This window comes from Triturus cristatus, chromosome 8 (genome assembly GCF_964204655.1).
Source record: "Triturus cristatus chromosome 8, aTriCri1.1, whole genome shotgun sequence".
NCBI lineage: Eukaryota > Metazoa > Chordata > Amphibia > Caudata > Salamandridae > Triturus > Triturus cristatus.
Window position 1 is genome coordinate 1,065,337,744 of NC_140591.1, and position 12,887 is coordinate 1,065,350,630.

Below are 12,887 nucleotides of genomic sequence, written 5' to 3' on the forward strand. Positions count from 1 at the left end.
AAAAATATTAAATAGAATCAGTACTAAAGTTGCCTTTTAATGGATCATACCATATATATTAATTTATGCTGTGGAAGAAATTAAGGAAATTTTTTGAGCATTATTAAATACAGAGGGCTTGATACATTTCTAATGCACTTTGGTACATTTTCGATTTAAAAACTTTAAATACAAATGTCGATATGCAATAGATCAAACCTTGATACATTTTGAGAATTTCATAGTTAGTCATTAGTTGGGCCTGAGTTTTCAAGATGGGATACACCAACAATATGTGACATTCCATCCACAAAAGTCCTTTTAAGCATCCTATTTCTGTACATCATTTAGGGGGTCATTATGATAGCGGTAAACCCACCACCGGCAGCCTGTCGGCAGCGGGTTCCCCTTCATACTGTGGCCATGCTCTGTCCGCCAGATTAGGATGGCGGGCGCAGTGCTGGTGGATTGAAAGCCCCTCCACCACGGGTCCGACACAGGCAATCGTTGTGATTGCCTGTCAGACCCAGCCAGTATCCATAAACTGGTGGCGGTGCCTAGCAGGCACCGCCCATTAGATTAGGATGCTGCAATCTTCAAGCCTTTAAATGGCGGTTCCTCCGCCATTCAAAGGTTGGAGGAGATTGACTTTGGGGGCCCGTTGTGGGCCCTCCTTGTGCAGGGGCACTTTCTTTTTGTGTTTAGGTGCCCCCCTACATTTCCCTGCACCAGGTGGCAGGCAACGCGCGGTGCCTGCCACGTAGTGCAGGGAAAAAAAAACCTGCACATTGGGAAAGTTGCTGCAGCCAGTAACACCTGCCGCAATGTTAAAACTGCATTTGACGCCCGCCGCATTGTAATTAGTTGTGCGGGACCGCCGCCATATAGGCGGGCGGTCCCTATCCCCGGGACAATGGCGGATGGACTAAAGTCCGTCTGCCATCGTAATGACCCCCTTAGTTATCATCTGGATATAACAAGGATATTTCCAAAATAGCTTTTGGATATGTGTTACTCTGTCACCAGTGTGTACACAGTCCTGTCTGTGTTTTCAAAAACTGTATGCCTATCAAAATCTTTTTGAAAAAACAAGGAGGCATACATGCATATTTGTAAAGGAGTAGGACATTAGGCAAATCTGTCACTTTTAACACAAATTAAATAGTGTTTTTTATTAAACTCATATTTGTGTGATTAATTTAATCAAAAATGTATGAAGAGGATGTAGACTGACGGCTAGAGTGGTTGACCTTGAAGCTGAGGAACCGGGTTCGAGTCTCGGCAACAACGCTCAACATCCTGTGATTCTGGGCAAATCGCTTAATCTCCATGTGCCTAACAAAAATGAATGTGTCCATCTGTAAGCGCTCTAATACCTGATTTATCTGATCTAGTTGGCTCTATATAAAAAGTGTAATTTAATGTTTCTATCATACATGTTGGCCTATGGCTGTGCCACTACTAAAAACAATAGAGTCCCTATCGATTTCTTACATGCAGGAGGAAGCAAAACGCTCCTAGAGTACAGTTTTGTTTAAATTCAAGTATCACCCTCTAGTTCAGATCGTATCATTAGAGAACAAGCAAGCAAAGGACCCCAAATATATAAAAGGTATTAAAAATGTATTGAAGATAAATGATAACAATTTTTACTTTTGGCCACTTTATGTTTAGGAAGATGTCTTCCTCTCCCTCCTGTAATCGGTTACAATCTAAATTTCATTGACTTCTCATTATTGTCGAAAGAAGACAGACTGTACTTCTACTTGGTGTAGTCAATACAAGTGTTTAAAAACAATAAAACCGAAACAATATCCAATCAGTACACAAAAGTAAAATCAATACAGTTATACAGTTATTTTATTCTTGTCTGTAGGGTTGTTAAAAAGTGTTGACGCAGCGTTTCGGTGATTTCTTTATACTTAGCACCTTCTTCAGGACTAACAACATTAAACATAAATCTTTCTGTCTGTAGAGGTTCTCTCTTATTTGGGATAGCGTGTATGTATTATATCTGTGCTCCGCTACCACCGTATGTATCTTTCTCTTGTATTCCTGTAATATCTATTTGCATTCGTTGGAGCCACCGTTTGAATTCCTCTCAATTAATGGATTCTGTATTTTTGGATATATTAACTTTTCGACATCAGTCATCTATATATCTCTTCATTTTTGTTCCATTAGTTCCTGGATACAGATCAGGTTGCCCAAAGTTGGTTCTTCTTTCAAGATTCCCACTGGGTTCTTGTCTGTGTTCTTGTCTGTGTGCGCTTTCTCAATTGGCGCTTTGGTACTTGAAGTAACAATGATTTTGTTGTGATATTGTCCGATAAGTTTTCTGCGGCCTCCCTGCTCCAACGGATTTCCGGAAATGTTCCTGTGTCCATCATGGAATATCACACCCAACGTCCTCTGCAGCCTTCTGATAGCAAATGTCCTGACAGCGAGGTCAGGTAGCCACTGTATATGGTGTGTTTGTGAATGTTAAGTGAATCATCACCACTCAAAATGGGGCTACTTTGTTTACATATACAAAATGCTAATGTTCCTTTTTTCCCCCAAAAAAGTGTTATGTAGTGCGTTAATGTAGTTAGATGCAATATTTGCGTGATACACTTTATGCCGCCATTGTCGGAATTTTGGATGGCAAAAATGTAAATAATATAAAAATATGTTAATAATATATTTAAAATGCATAATTTACTGATGTAAAACAAATATTTACACATGTAAAAAATGTCATTTAAAAAAATATTTATACAAAACATATTAGTGTTCTGAAGAATTATGTTAAAAATAAATACATTTATTGAAAACTAGATGAAATGTGTGTTTTATTTTTTAAAACATGTTAGCAATCATTGACAATATTCTCATTATTTTACATGCAGACTTATGGACCAAGGGAGCGTGAGGAGACCACAGCCTCAAGTCTTCAGTCCTTGCCACCATGGAATAACAGGATATTGTCAAACAATTCTGATTGAATAGGCAAACAATTCTTGATTTATGTAATCAGCTATAGCCAGATCTTTTGCCTCGCAATAGGAATACCACCAATAGTCAAAATCATGGCAGTACTATATTTTGTGGCCACAGGATCTTTCCAATACACTGGGGCAGTATCTGGTGTAATGTCACAACCAACCTTGAGTGGTGAGCTACCAGAAGTTCTTACTTCAATGATGAGACATATCAATAGCTTTATCCAGTTTCCATAAAATGAGGATTTTGCTAATGTGAAGGGAGATTTTTATGCTTTGAGCCGCCTACTCTGTGTGGCTGGAGGAATTGATGTCTCAATATTGCTTTAGTGCCACCACACGCCAGAAAACAAGTCTACCACAATCAAAAGAACTTCCAATCAATGTGCAAGTTGTCTCCTTATTAGATTTTACATCATAAGCATGTGTTTCCAGGATCAACCCATGATTCCTTTGTGCTACAGAACAGCAAGAGACCCTTGCAAATGTCACAACTTGGACCTGAGAGGGCCTGGCTTGTTAGTTAGTACAATCTGTCAATATATTGTTTGGTTAATTTCAAGTTTAATAATCTAAAATATTGTTACATTTTTGGGCTAAATATTTCTTTTTTTCTTAAAGGAGACTCAGCTTATCCTATTCGACTATGGTTGTTGGCACCGCTGAGGAATCCAACAATGCCATGGGAAGTCTTCTTCAATGATGCCCATGGAAGAAACAAAGGCCAGATTTCTTTGTCAGGATAAGACAGGTGAAGCCCTTCTCTACTCACTCGATAAGGTGTGCCACATCACCATTGCCTGCTGCAAGTTACACAACATATCCCTGCGATGGAACAGCCCATATATTGCAGAGGATGGAGACCATGAAGAGCCACCTGAATGGGATGTTGAAATGCCAGATGAAGATGATAGTGGTGAGGAGGGAGGAACTAACTTACGTCAAGATGTTATTGACAACTTCTTCACATGAGTGCATGTATATATTTACAGTTTATTACATTAAATGTGAAACCAACTTTTAATCTAATGAGGATGACTGTCCTTGCTGGAATTCTTTTAGAAAGGGCAAGTTAATGAAAATACAGTGAAAAGATGTTTGTGGATCAATGTTTTGACACCTTGAGTACTCTGTCCATTGTTTATCTTTCATTTTTCTTAGAAATGTTGTCCTCAAAATTATTCATTTGTTAGGTGAAAAATGTGTAATGCCATCAACTAATTGCTTTTGTTTCTTAATCTGGTTTGGTTCCTTCACCATGTCATCTTCATTTGGACATTTCACGGTTGTGACTTTTGCTGTTACATGCTGCTGTTGCAAAGTACAAAGGGAACATGGGTTGATCCTGTGAAAGACACACACAGACTTTGTGTGTAATATAATGTACAAAGACAACTTGCAAAGTGAAGGAATTGAAGTTTTTAAGATTGTGTGCGTCTTGTTTTCTGTGGAATGTTGGCACCAAGCCAAAATGTGCTGCTTAAATTGCTCTAACTACACGTGGTAGTCAGCACAAAGCATACAACTCCCTTCATATTTGTAAAATTCTCATTTTGTGTTAAGTGTTTGAGGTTGTTGATGTGTGTTATCATTGTGTATAGAGCTTCTTGTAGCACAGCACTGAAAATTGTTTGTGATTGCACCAGATACTGCAACCCTTTATTGAAATGTTCCTGTGCCCACAACATGCAGGACTGGCAGGATGTAGACTGTTGGAGTTACTGATGAGTGATTCCTATTGTACGAGAGGAGATCTAGCTCCAGCTGATGACATTAATCAATAAAAGTTAGCCTATTAATGTGATGTATTTGATTATAATCCATTCTTCTATGGAGGCAAGGTCTGGAACTGTAAATGAGAAAAAGGCACTATCAATCAATCAATCAATAATAAACTTTATTGCGTTTTTTTCAAACCATCAAAGTATACAAAATCCATCATTTGTGCAGTCTTAAAAAAATTACAAAAAAAGATAAAATCCATGTAATTAGGATCATAAATATACATGAGATCAAAGAATGAGTATGATAAAAAGAATCAAAAGTTCACATCTTGTTAAAAAACTTAAGAAATACGATTTAAAATACAAAACACAATTCACCTTTTTTTCCTGGAGATAACTTCCACAGTATTCCTTGATTCCATAATTATGATTGCAAGGTTTAGTACATCAAGCACATGGTCGGCCTAAACGGCCTGGGTTTCAAACTTCTGTCACCTGATCCAAAAGTAAAATAAAAATCGACTTACTGCAAAAACTATTGTGTCAGACTTATCACTCTTCAGAATTCTATAAGCAAACCAATATTGTTAGACTCCTAGATTTAAGCAAATTGGTTATATCCACCTCCTGCGGATCTGGTGATATGTAGTACAGAAAAATTAAATGTGTTCCTCATATTCTTGTGCTTGACCACATGCATTACATAATTCTGATGTGAGGTCAACAACCTGGTTGTTAACAATCTTTAAAAATAAGCTACCCAACCGGAACCTGACAAATAAACTTTTGGCGAGTGGTGGAGAAATCAAATCCAAATAGGATTCAAACCTACGGTAGAGCTTAAAGCTTATGAACTGTGGGGCAGATTTACAAGCCCCTTGCACCACTTTTGCATCATTTGTAACTGGGAAAAGTGACGCAAAAGTGGGCGCAAGGGGCTTGTAAATCTGCCCCTGTGTTGTTAAGTGACCATTGGTCGTTCTCACTGCATAATGCTCTGCCACATACACCCAGTACCTCACCTTTACTCTAGGTAATCCATTCCTCTGAATGTTCCTACAAGTTCGGCATTTCCAATAATCTACACCAATTTCCGATGTGTTTGAGCCACAGTAATTTGTTTGCACTACTAATCATCAGGATCTCCGATAATGACTTGCAGTAATCAATTAGCTGGGGCCTTGTCCACAAGTGCAGCCAGTACATTAAGCGTTTAAGCGAGGCTACATCCCCAATTCTTTTCATCCCAAAATTGAGAAACACTGGGGTCAGAGGGGTAGTAAGAGGTACTGAAACAAGTGACCTGAAAAAGATGTTTTCACATGACATCAATTTATGGTGGTTTGTGTAACCCCATTTATCAGCTCCATACAATGCGCCACCTTGGGTTTTTGCATGGTGGACCTCTAATGCTGTTGTCAGTGGCCGAATTTGTGACTGCCTGAAGAACCTCAATATTGACTTTGAGCTAAGACATAGGGTAAGGTCTATTTCGTCTAATTGATGCTCCCATGCAAGTGAGTCAGTAAACATTATACCCAGGTAGGCAAAGTTTTTTGCCCTCTCAAGTGTTTCAGCTGTGATCCTGACTGTTCGTGTTTTTCCCTTCCCCTTTCCAAAGACCATACATTTTGTTTTCGCAACATTGAGTTCTAAACCCCTTTACTTGCAGAAAACCAAAAATGTATCTACTAACTTTTGTAGGCCCATTGGTGTTGTGGAGATGGGTAGGGAATCATCTGCAAAGAATCAGGATCAGCACTTTCTTACCATTCAAGATGGAAGAATCATAGGCCTATTGGCCACTTCGTTAATGAATAGGGAAAACAAAGTGGGAGCGAGTACCCACACCTGACGCACCCCACGCGGTATTGGAATCTTGTCTGTTAGTTCGCCATTGTTCCTCCATCCTACCTGGGCATAATTGTCTTTGTGCAATCTTGCTATCAAGTTTACCAGATTAGTTGGAGCACCTAAATCTAGCATAACTCTCCAACACATTTCGAGGGGCATAAGATCAAACCCAGCCCTCAGATCAACAAATGCTACATATAATTTTTGTTTCTTTAACAACACATACTTCCACATGAGTAAAGTGAATCTGAAGGCCTAGTCACATGTACTTATCGTGGATCGAAAGCCCACTTGATAGAAAGACAAGATCGCATTGTAATCTATCCAAGATTAGAGTTTGTCTAGGACTTGCCTCGCAAAAATTGTTTGCAAATTATTGATAAAGCTGATCGGTCTATAGCTGGAGGGGATTGAGGCATCTCCCTTTTTATATATAGTAATTATCTCAGCCCCTTTCCAAGTTGTTGGTATATCCCCTCCAGCTAAAATACAATTTGACAAAAGATTTATGTAAGGAGCCCATACCATAAGTTCAGATTTATATAAATCGTCTGTCATTCGGTCAGGCCCGGGGGCTTTTCCTGCCTTCAGTCTGTTGATTGCTGATACAGTGCCATCCAGGCTAAAGACCAACTCAGGGCTAAAGGTTTTCGGAGGAGAAGGAATGTCTGGAGTATTAAAGTTGGCACTAGTGGTCACTACCCAGCTAATTTCCTCATCCATTGCAAATAGAAAAGAGAAGTGGGCAACCCATACCTCCGGCAGGATGTGGTAACTAAGGGTTGTAATACTTTCCAAGCGTCCATGTGCAAAGATGTGCCAAAATGCGTGGTTATTATTGTACCTTGCTGCTGAGAATAAATCTTGCCAGTTTTTATCAGCAAAATCTCACTTGACACTAGCAAGCGCAGCATTATATCTGTGTCGTGCCAGAACTATCCCAGGTTGGTTACGCTCAGTAACTGCTAACTTTAGGACCTCTTTTGCTGATTTACACTTTGAGTTGTACCATTTATTATTTGTTCCACCAATAGGCTTCTTACGAGCCACATGTTTGGAAAAAACAGGGCCTCATAAAAAATCCCTATGAATTGATAGTAATGATGTTGCCCCTAAAAAATGGGCACTATCCAGGCCAGACAGAAAATACACAAACAGCTTGTAGATCTTTGAGTGCAAATCACTATTGGCAAGAAACCTAGGCCAGGTTACTCCTCTACGGTTGTTAGCTATAAGAGGCTCCTGTTCCGTTAAAATATGGTTAGGTGGTTTCCTTTCATGAGCGGTACCCTCTATATTTAAAAACAGGGGATTACGATTGCTATCAGACCTTTGTCTGATAGCAATCGTAATCCCCTGTTTTGCACAATCACCATATCATCAATTAGTGACCAAATACTGACATCTACTAAAATGTAATCAATGCCACTACAGCTGGGGCCCAGTTTAAAGGTAGATTGCCTAGTCGTATCTGAGGGGGTCTCCCCATTGCAAGCTCTCAGGCTCCTTTCTATAACCAAAGATACAAGCTTGAGGGATACAACTGTGGAGCGATGGTTACCAGTGGCCGATACCAAGTTTGGCATGCCCCAATTCTCAACCTCTTCCTCGAGTAGAGTGTTTAATAAAAGGGAAGGTTCAAAAGAAGCATTGAAATCCTAAGCCACTAGAACTTTACAGTTGGTTTGATATACTCCAACTAGATCATCTAGCAGGGACAGCACCAATGAATCGTTACATTTGGATTCTGAGCTGTCATAAATGTTAAGCACAGTCAGGATTAATCCTGTGGGAAAGGTGGGCTGGATCCCCAATATATCGGCTGAGTAAATTGGTAACTGTATTTACATGCTAAAGTTTTCTTCACAAAATTACCTGTCCCCCGCTAGGTCTACCTGATTTTTTTAGGCGCAATTGCTTCAGCACTGTAAGTTGTGTAACCATTTATAGATACCCTATCCACGGCCCATGTCTCCAATACAGATATCATTACTTTTTATGAAAGCATACCAACCTGGACCTGAAAGTTTTGAGTGAATTCCTGCCAAGTTCCATGAAATCAGGGACACTCCTTTGTGTACTCCATTGTTAGGCGTAGTCGAACCTCTAGGGATTTCTACCTCGTAAGAGGACATGTTGCCAAAACTAGAGTAGCAATTTCGAGCTATTGATTCAGGATCAGCCGTTGTAGGAGAGGTATTGGGTACAGCAAAGCACAGTTAGATGGTGCATCAATGTTGGTTGCAGTTTGCCTTATGGGAATAGATGCCTCGTTGTTGTGAATGTTTCCTGGGGGGATAATAATAATACTACTACTGATAGCTGTAGAACTTAGTGGTGAAGCTGAAACAATACCCATTTTGCCCTTTGGCTGCATACACTACAATTCAAATGATTTTCATCCCCTTTACCACTAGTATGTGGCTGGGTTTAGGTGACTTTTTACGACCCTAGAATATATATATTACAGCAGTATTTGGGTCATGCATGGATTGTAATGTTTAAGAAAAAAATGATTAAAAGCTATTTCAATTTAATAAACTACTAGTTAGTGATCTGTGGTATTTGTTATTTCTGCTCATTTTTGAAAAATGTGGGACACATTACGTACATGGAAATTATCTGTGACTAAACAATTATTTTGAAGTTTACATTTTCAAATGCATGGTGTAAAAAATGGACCAATTGAAATATGAAATACAATAACAGTCTTTTACTTTGTCAGTTTAGTTTCATTCAACATAATGAAAAATAAAAAAAACACAAGGTGACTTCAGTAAACCAAACCAAAAATGTACACTGTCAATCATGGTGTATGAAACTATTATTGCAGAGCCAAAATTGTTTGAAGTACAATGTTCAAAATATAACTGGCATCAAAAAGGTAAATGTGTCAAGAAAATAGTCCACAGAGTGAATGGTAGTCACACACTGGAGGAAATTAGGTTCTGTGTCTCTTGCTGGTGATGGTGGAGGTGCTACCATCCTCTTTCTGGTAGTCCGCCTGAACGTTGCCTCTTGTGGGGGGCAGGGGGTGAAGCCACAATTGCAGGGACTGAGGTAGGTGCAGTTGTCTTCTCTTGTGGCAGGGCCTCACTTTCTGTGGCAGAGGCAGATGTAGTTGGTCCAGATGTAGTTGGACCACAGAAAGGGGAAGATGTTGGTGGCTAAATCCTGCACTTCTGGGTGAAAATATCATGCAGCACCCCAGTCAGGGAGCTGACAATGGAGTTCAGATGCTCCATCTGTACATTGTGCTCCGTCTGCAACTTCCTCATCCTCCGGAGCTCTGTCAGAACCTAGCCCATCATGCCTTGGGACTAATGGAGGGATCCCATGACTTGGTCAGTGGTGGCCTGGGTGACAGTGAACCAAGTGGCCTCACTTTGCTGGCCATAGATTTCCTCCCACGACCCCTACCACCACTACCCTGTGCCCTTGACCCAGTGTTCCACATCCCACTGGTTCCTGGCTGAACTTGAGGTGGTGGTGGTGGTGTAGCAACAGCAGGCAAGACTGGGGGCATATGATTGGTGTGATGTTGTTTTGGACACAGGAAGTGGAGGTATCCATAGGCTGAGGTGTAGAAACAGCTGTGGTGGGAAGTGTAGGTGTTGGCTGAGTGAGACTCACTGTAGCTGTCTGCCCAGACAGACCAGATGGACCAGGCTGCTCCTCAGACTGGACTTGCAGGAGTGATGTCCTCACTGAAGGATTGATCCTGGTCTGGTGTGGAGGTATCCTCAATGGTAGATGGTTGTCCATGTACTTTGGCTATTGAACCTATTATAAATTATTACATATACAGATTCTAACAATTTGGATTATGCATTCAATTATTTTGAGGCAAAAATATGAAGCAACCTAAAAGTAAAAAGAAAAAGATTATAATAATTGTACCTTTAAGTGGTATTATAATAGATTACACAAAACAGTTTAAATGACATACAAATCTACATCAAAAAAGGAGATGAAAAGATGTCCTGAAATGCAATAAGAAAATTAGAAAGCATACATAAAATATACCAAACATTTCACACAACAGAGTAGAGTGGTGTAATGTGAAAAAAATGGAGAGCCGCCCTATCCGCTGCCCATCTATAATTACTAAGAAGCACCAGAAATGCCTATTACAGAAAGATTAGACGCTCAAAAGCAAACAATTAGATCAGGCTAAGAATCACCCTGAAAAACTATTTGAAATAATCAAAGCTCAATCTAAGGGTGTCTCCCACTCCCACCAAGCCAATCCTCAAACACTCCCTAATTGCGAGGAACTTGCCTCCTTTTTTACAACAAAGACTGAAAGCTTAAAGACAGACCTATGTAATGATCTATTATCCCTTACTGACCCACACACAATCTCCCCACTGACCACACCAGGGACCCCGCTTAACTGCTCTGCAAAGCTCGACCTCAAGAACAACGCCTCCTGGACCACCTTCAACTTCTAAAGTGAAGAAACTATCCTAACACGCTCACTGCTTTGAATCCCTCCAATCATTTCACAGACCCTCTCCCAGCATCCCACTTAAAGACCTTCATTCCACTGCTAGTGCCCCTATGGACTAGGATTATAAATACCTCTCTTCTGCAAGGAATCATCCCAGACATCCTCAAAGCTGGTCAGGTATTCCCCATCCTAAAGAAAGCATCAGCGAACCCATCGGACCTGAATAACTATCGCCCAATATCCAACAACTCGACCCTGGCCAAACTGCTCAAAAAATGTGTCCACATGCAGCTTAGTAACCACATAGACCAATTCCAATTAGGCTTTCGATCAGGGCATATTACAGAATCAGCCATGACCCGAATAATAGATAACGCATTACAAATACTGGATCAATTCAAAACATGTTTGCTAATCCTACTTGACTTATCCTCAGTCAAACACGACAACCTACTTGACCTCTTTAAACATAGAATGGGACTATCTGGAACGGTGTTAAACTGGTTTACTTCCTTCCTCTGAAAACAGAACACAAAGATTCAAGATCAACCAAATTTGTCTAACCCCACCCCAGTCACTTTGGGAGTTCCCAGGGATCTTCCCTCTCCCCAACACTCTTCAATTTGTTTATGGAACCACTCACTGAGCTTCTCAATTCTGCAAACATCCAATATCACATGTACGCCGACGACACACAACTCTACATTAAGGTCCACTCTCCTGAAGACATCAAGTCCCTTAACTCAACGCTCCAAAAAACACAGACCGGCAAAGAGCCATTTAAATCTAAACACACTTAAAACAGAATTCCTCTTAATCGCTCCCCCCAACCAAACAACCATTATCCGCGAGTGGATGAAGCACCTAACTGCACTCGACGGTCAACCTCTCATCATTGATTCTGCTAAATCTCTAGGAATAACCCTGGATAATAGGCTAAATATGCAGAAGTATGTGGAACTAAAGAGAGACCCCTTTACAAACACAAAGGGACTAGAGTACTATTCAATAGATTAGAAACAGATTGTCCCTTGGTATCTAATTGTTGTTTTGGCGCTTTTTGGCTTTAATAGGCCTTAACTTGATAATCGGCAGTGAATCTTGTTTGTTCACTATCCCCAGCGTATCTTCACCAAAACTTAGAGGGGCTAACCCTTTCTTGCCTCCTCTAGCTTGTGCCTCAATATGCTTCAATCTCTACAGAGTAACGGGCTCATACACGCATTCTCTTTTGTACGTTGGATATCACTGTTGATTATCAAGTTAAGGAAGTGCCAAAACAACAGAGTTTAATAAATATATTAAAGATCAAGATAACCTGAAACAATAAGCCGGCAGCCGGGATTGCTTAATGAGGCTATTTAAACTGTAAGAAATTACCGCAGATTAAAAGAAGGACTGACCTATGGCTGATATCAGCGCCTAATATTAATAGGAGCCAGAGGTTCAGAAAAGCAGGACATGCGTAGTGAATAAATAATGGTGAACAACAGAGAGACTTGAAATGATAGTAGTCTTGAAAAAGATTGAATATTAAAAAGAAACCATCGAAACGCGTCGAACCATTTTTGTGGCATATTCTACGGTAATACTTTGCCCTGTATATGGTGTAAAGTTCAGTATACCCAGGCTAAGTTAGCAAATTGTCCCAAGTGATATGATTTATCAATGACAAATCTTAGTGTCTAACATACTTTTTCTCTCTTTGTTTATGTAATTTTGCTTTGTATAATGTTTTAAATGTATTTTTTTATATGTATTGAATTTTTCTTATAAAAGATTGTGTCACATATTTTATGTGACTTTTATATGTTTATAATTGTATACAATTGGTTTTAATAGAATAACTGCTATGATTTAATTGGAGTCGGAATTGAGATATTTACTAAAAAC